Source organism: Protopterus annectens, chromosome 10.part0 (genome assembly GCF_019279795.1).
Source record: "Protopterus annectens isolate FY-2018-M chromosome 10.part0, PAN1.0, whole genome shotgun sequence".
Lineage (NCBI taxonomy): Eukaryota > Metazoa > Chordata > Ceratodontiformes > Protopteridae > Protopterus > Protopterus annectens.
The window spans coordinates 1245598422-1245606044 of NC_056744.1; positions in this window are offsets into that span (position 1 = coordinate 1245598422).

The window sequence follows — 7623 nt, forward strand, 5'->3', positions numbered from 1 at the left end:
TATAATTATATTATATATATTAATATATTATATTATATTGTGCTCTTAGTTTACAAAGATTCCACATGGAGTTTAATGACATACTAACGAACTGAGCAATAAACAGCAATAATAAATGCACAAAATAGGAATCAAGACAAATAGGAAAAGATAATACAACTAAGGAACACATATGCAAAATCCATACAAGCACAATAAAACTTCATAGTACATATCAAAAATTTCTACATATGACAGTATTTGATCCATCACACCAATACAGCTTCAGAAAACAGGAGGGATGCCTTAGTCCTCTTGGCCACACAAATAGCTTTACATCATTGAAATGGACAGTCATTCTTCACACAATCAACTTCATCAGAATGTACACTGCTATCAAACCATCAGCTGTGATTTGTACATTTGATTCTCCTTACAACATTTGGATGTAGAGCAGTTAGTGATCACACAACCTGTCATAATTATGCTTACAAATATACAGCTGTATGTTGCTTTTGTATTTCTTGATCAGTTATCATTTATCTAACACATGCAGTATGTAAGCCATTCTATATCATTTACGTTAACATGTGAGAGTATATTAACTGGAAATAATATGATATGCATTTGCCAACACATGAAGTCCAGGCTGGATGGCACAAACACACATATACTGTTCTTTTGAGGGTAGCATAGCTAATCTTAAGACAGGAACAAGGGTAAACCTATCTTTTGGGGGGTTGTTATGACACAGACATGTCTGAAGTCTGAAACTGCAATGTGTATCATCACTTTCTAACTTCTGTATTCAATGACTTACCAGTTGATACATGTGTGGAAAAGGTAATAAGACCCTAGGGATGTAGTGCATGTTTGGGGTGGTTTGGAAAGGGACAAATGAATGTATTGTAAATAACATATATTATTATTATTGTCATGACATATATTATAATTATATTATATATATTAATATATTATATTATATTGTGCTCTTAGTTTACAAAGATTCCACATGGAGTTTAATGACATACTAACGAACTGAGCAATAAACAGCAATAATAAATGCACAAGATAGGAATCAAGACAAATAGGAAAAGATAATACAACTAAGGAACACATATGCAAAATCCATACAAGCACAATAAAACTTCATAGTACATATCAAAAATTTCTACATATGACAGTATTTGATCCATCACACCAATACAGCTTCAGAAAACAGGAGGGATGCCTTAGTCCTCTTGGCCACACAAATAGCTTTACATCATTGAAATGGACAGTCATTCTTCACACAATCAACTTCATCAGAATGTACACTGCTATCAAACCATCAGCTGTGATTTGTACATTTGATTCTCCTTACAACATTTGGATGTAGAGCAGTTAGTGATCACACAACCTGTCATAATTATGCTTACAAATATACAGCTGTATGTTGCTTTTTTGTATTTCTTGATCAGTTATCATTTATCTAACACATGCAGTATGTAAGCCATTCTATATCATTTACCTTAACATGTGAGAGTATATTAACTGGAAATAATATGATATGCATTTGCCAACACATGAAGTCCAGGCTGGATGGCACAAACACACATATACTGTTCTTTTGAGGGTAGCATAGCTAATCTTAGGACAGGAACAAGGGTAAACCTATCTTTTGCGGGGTTGTTATGACACAGACAAGTCAGAAGTCTGAAACTGCAATGTGTATCATCACTTTCTAACTTCTGTATTCAATGACTTACCAGTTCAAAAGTATGGTGCTAAACTGAGGCCAAACAAAGAACTTCAGAATTCTTGAGAGGTATGACTGTGTGAATCTTTCATGCCTGACGCCTACTAATTAGTAATGGGCAAATATAAGTAATATAAGTGTCTGGTGTCACATGTTAAGGTACTTTCTTTACAAAACAACCATTATTTATTTGCATAATATACCAAGTTAAGAAATGCAAGGATATGCCATAATATTATTAAAGAATACACTCTACGTTCAGGACTTACCTTGCAAATGTAGCAGTTGACACACCTTTAGTTCAGGGCTGATTCTGTCTGTTGCAAGCAGTACACAACCAATACATATGGAGGTAAAGGTTTTGTGAGTTGCCTGGCATCAATTTTAGTAGGAGAAAGGTATTAGGTCCCTAGGCAGTCAGTGAATGTGCTATGCGTTGTCTCTTAGCCAAAGCAAGGGCATAATGAGCACACTTACATCTCCCTACAGGGACAGTAACTGGGGGTTCCTCCTCCAAGTCCTCCTCTGACTGTGGCTATGGTGACCTAGGCAATGGTGAGGGGATGTGTGTCCCTAACCAATGCCTAGGTCACCATAGGTGTTGGTTAGGGACACACATCCCCTCACCAATGCTTAGGTCACCATAGGCATTGTTGAGGGGATGTGTGTCTCTAACCAATGCCTACACATCCCCTCACCAATGCCAAGGTCAGCATAGGCATTGGTGGGGGGATGTGTGTCCCCTCACCATTGCCTATGATCTTGCTCCTGCCTTGCTGACCCTGCTGTAGCTGTTTCTGCAGTATCAGATTGTGTAGCACAGCACATACTGTGAATATTTGTGTACATGTGCATGGATTATACTCTAGGGCTCCATCAGATATATCTAGGCACTAGAACCATGACTTCAGAAGCCCAAACGCACACTCTATGATGTTTCTAATTTGAACATGTGCCTCATTATGGCATTCTTCCATGGGTGTGTGTGCACTTCTATTGGGTGTCATCAGCCAAGGTTCCAGGGCATAGCCAGCATCCCCCAGTAAATGGCCATGTGGGATGTCCCCCCAAGCAAACATCTGGTACAGCTATGATATGTGCCAGATATGGAAGTCATGATAACTGCCAGGGTTGCCAGCACACACATTCAATATAATTCCCTGGGCATTACACATGATTTGGTATTTTATGGAGTGGTATCCCTTCCGGTTAATGTAGATTCTATCCTGCTCACCAGGTAGTGCCTTAATGTGTACATAAGTGCAATCTATGGAACCTAGTACTTCAGGGTAGTTTGCTACATTATAAAATAGTTGCATATCACTGGCCCTCGCTTCAGAACTGCAGGGAAAAATATGTACTCACTGGCATGTATGAGCATAGCATCCAGAAATTGGGGAAGGGTCCTGAAGGCTGATGCCTGTGACACACTCATCATGCCCTCAGTTGGTCTTTGAAAAGTACCAGTAGCTAATATTCTAAAGGCTACACATACCTTAGTTTCCTCTGGTATGGGCGTGTTTGCCTCTGGCTCTGAGTTGAGGATTGCAGAGTTCACAGAGTTCTTGTAATGTGTCCACCCTGTAGCACTCTACAATCTCCAGCTCATGTAGCACCTGGAAAGGTACACTGGGCCTGAACACACTTCTCCTTCTTGGCCTAGGCCTATTGTCAGCAGCACCAGCAGCATTGGCTTCAGCTTCCAGCACATTCAAATGTAGAATAGCTGCATCAGTCCATAACATTGTGTCAGTTAAAATATCCTTGCCTTCACTCCAGTGGTATTGATGGATAAAGGAAAAACCAGAATGGAGGCTACATGGATACTTTATACATTGTTGAATAGCTCCACCATGTTGGCTTGGTTGATTAACATGTAATTCACCTGCTTATGCTATAAATAGCATCTATTAAACACACTTGTTGCTTTATTATTCGTGTGCTATGTGCAGCTATATGCACCTCCATGCACCTCTGCGCACCTTCACATAAATAAGATAAGCATAGTCCTCTGTTCTCAGGATATCGGGCAAACATGGACCATAAAAAGTTAAGGAAAGGATGCACACCCTGGAGTTGAACACAGGACCATCTACGTTACAGCCCTAACACATACATGTGCAGCCACAGGAAAAGTTACATAACAGCACAGAGAAACCTGCCATTAATTCCTCTGTTTCTCATGGTTGCACTAAGTGCTGCATCATGCAAACAAGAATGAAAATTAAAAAATCAATTTTACATTAATGCGTATATATCCAATAAATTTTAACAAACAATAAACAGGATGATACAGAACATAGGAATTGTACTCTGCTTACATGCACTTTTACCCTTCACAGCCCTACATGTTCACTACTGCAAGTGTAACTGGATACACCTCCTTGATGTCAGCATTCATTGTTGCCATGCATTCAACACAAACACTGTGAAAGTGCCTACATGAAGTGGACATCCCTACAAAGTTACTCTTTTTTGTGATTCAACAATTTTAATGAGTTTTGACTTCATTAACATCTTCACCATGCTGACAGCCTGGAATCTGCATAGTTAGTAACTGTGTAGGCAGGGAAACTACATAGAAGCACAGTGCTGTAACAGAGGAATGCTGTAATCCATCAACTACACCCTGTATATGCTTTCATTACAATGTAATACTCTGTTCCATGGAGGTTTACACATTTTTGCAACCTGCATTACTTACAAGTATATTCTTCATTTGGGGTGGGGAAGCAAAGCTGCATTTATGTCATGGCACTTAAAATGGAATTATTATGCTTGTTACACTGATTATGTAGCATCTACCCTGTATAATGAGGTCAGAATATGTGTGGTGTTACATGTTAGGGGCAGTCCTGTACAAATGTAAGTGGTTTCACTTGGTTGACTCATTTCTGTGGCTGTATTCATTAGCATGAATTCATCTGTAATTTGCATGCCAAGAAAGTTTCTGTATTTGCGCGTGTGTGTGTTTATGTGTATGTGTGTGTGTGTGTGTGTGTGTGTGTGTGTGTGTGTGTGTGTGTGTGTGTGTGTGTGTGTGTGTGTGTGTGTGTGTGTGTGCCACTGTGCACAGTTACATGGAGATTACTGAATCTAAAACTTTTCCTGCTGGTATGAGCATCACACAGCAATGTTCACACAGTAAAAATGATTGTGTAAGCTATATTGAATCCCCCTACTTGTCTTTTTTGTTTTAATTTTGGGAGAGTAATTACAGAGCTCCAGGCAATGCCCATCACTATAAACTCATGTAATAATGTTTAAAACTATAAGAACTGGCTCTCTTGCACCCAGCATGGCTTGAGGCCATACCACGGCACTACTACCGCCTTGCTGTCTTTCACTAATGCTATCCTTCATCATAAAAATAATGGCCTGTTCTCCTCTGTTATATTTCTGGATCTGTCCAAGGCTTTTGACATGGTCTCACACAAACTACTAATATCTGTTCTCACTAATCTATCCTTTTTCCAGTCAGCTACAGATTAGTTTCACAGCTATCTTACTGGCTGCCAACAATCAGTTGTGTGGTATGATGACCTATCTCCTTGACTTCCTGTAACACTCTGTGTTCCCCAAGGCTACATCCTTGGTCCCATACTATTCTCACTCTTCACCAATGATCTATTTTCAGCCACCAAGCATGCTTCTGTTATACAGTATGCAGATGACTCCACCCTCATCCGCTCAGCCCCAACTATACCTGAACTTCACAAGATCACACAGGAATCCTTTTCAACTGTAGGAAGCTGGCTGCCTAATGTTCAGTTATCACTCAATTTGAGCAAGAATAAACTCCTTATTATTCAACCCACTAAATCTAACCCAATTGTCCCCCACTTTAATATTCTAGCCAAAGACAATTCAGTCATCTCCCCAACAGAACACACCAAACTACTTGATGTTGAGATTGATAACAATATCGGATTTGACACTCACATTTCTCTTACCAGAAAAAAGGTTCACAAAAAACTAGGTGCATTGTACAGAAACAATTCTTCACCAAGACAGACAGAATGTCTGCTGCAAATTCCCACCTAATCTCCACTGTACACAATGTCTCTCCTATACTTACCTACCTAAGAAAAACAGACATAAACAAGCTCAAGGCTTGCTACAATAAAATTGCTAAGTTTGCTACTGGTGCATCTTATCACAGCCACCACTGTATCTCACTTAGAGAACTTAGCTGGCCTGAACTCCCTCAAGTTCATCACCTGAATCAACTCTCTCTTGCGAACAAGTTAGTAAACCATCCTCTTAAAGTCCCATCCCTTCAAAACCCTCTCTAGCACTACTGCTCCTCTAGAGCATTACATTCCAGCAGCAAAAGGCTACTTCTAGTGACCAAACCTAAGAACTCAAAGGGAGAAGCACTATTCTCCTGCGTCATATCTAGATTATGGAACGACCCCCCCCATAACCACACTACCTTCTTGCAATCACTTCAAGACTGCACTAAAATCTCATTTAAAAAGTCTCTGGTTATGTCCATGCACCAATCGCTACAAGTAACCCTCCTTTTTACCTCCCCTTCCTCTCCCTTCCCCTAGCCACTCTGCCTCACACCATCTGATCATTGCATTCCTTCCTCTGCAGGCTCTGGCTCACCCTTTACCCTCCCCTTCCCTCCTTACTCAATCTCTCAGACCTGTTATAACATGCTTAACTACCTCACGTCATCTCAACTCCAAATACATATCCAACTGACTTACACCTAGCTTCCTCTCACTACCACGTATACTACTCAGTCTCCTCTCTTACTCCTCTATCTTCCCCTTCCATCCCATTAGCCCTTCTTGCTGGTTCCACCTTCACCTGCTTGAGTTTAGAGAAATATTTGTATGTTAGATTTATATATATATGAGTTTAGAACAGTATCCATTTGAACTTAGTACTATCTGTATATACATCCTACCTCTATTCCTATCCTCTAGCTAGATATTGGTATATCTGTTCATTACTATGTTTTATATTGTATGTATAGCTAATGTTTGCTGCATTTTCTACTACTTGCTATTGCATGCATATTCAATTGTTCTTCATGTAGTCTGCTGCTCATTTATTGTTCTGTGGAGCTTTTCTCCCTGGGCCTCCATTGAAAAAGGTCCTGTGTCCAGCTTGAATTTCCCGGTAAACAAATGTAAATAAATAAATAAAATAATAAAGAATGTTGAATTGATCATGGTATCGTACACTATAAAGAATATATATAAATTTCAAGTAAATCATAATACTGCAATATAAAACTTTCACTGTAAAAATATAGCACATCACTGCCTTGCCCTAAATACCCTCCACTGGTTAGATTTTAAGTTTTGTACAACTGATGTATTATTCTACTTGATATGTTTTATTTATTTATTTGTTATTTATAGACATTTGTTAACCGGGTTGGTCCAGCTGTGCATGTGTCCCATTTTCAGTGGAAACCTGAGGAGAAAATCTCCAAAAACACAAACAGTTTACAGAGAATCAAATATATGAGTGAAAATATGCCCAAAATCAGTTATACAATAATGCTAGAGAGACAAAGCAGAAATGCAAACACATGATATATACATATCAATATTTTTAGAGACTAAAAAATATATGTACATATTTACCAAAAACGTTAAGTCCAACAGTATTAATTTTAGAGTTTAATAAGATTCTACAATAGTGGAGAACTTATCTGTATGTGGAGGGACTCAAAAGGTTGTGGGGAGCTTAAGTAGGGGCTTGACAAGGACATATTTTGGAGTTGAGTAGGTGAAGTTTGAGTTTTTCTTTAAAATGGGATGGGTGAATGATGGAACAAATGTCTCTTGGGAGTTTGTTCCAGGCTTGGGTGGAGGATTGTTTATATAGGAGTTTGCCAGCTATTTTTTTGGGTTGGTAGATTTATAGTAGTTGCTGATTAG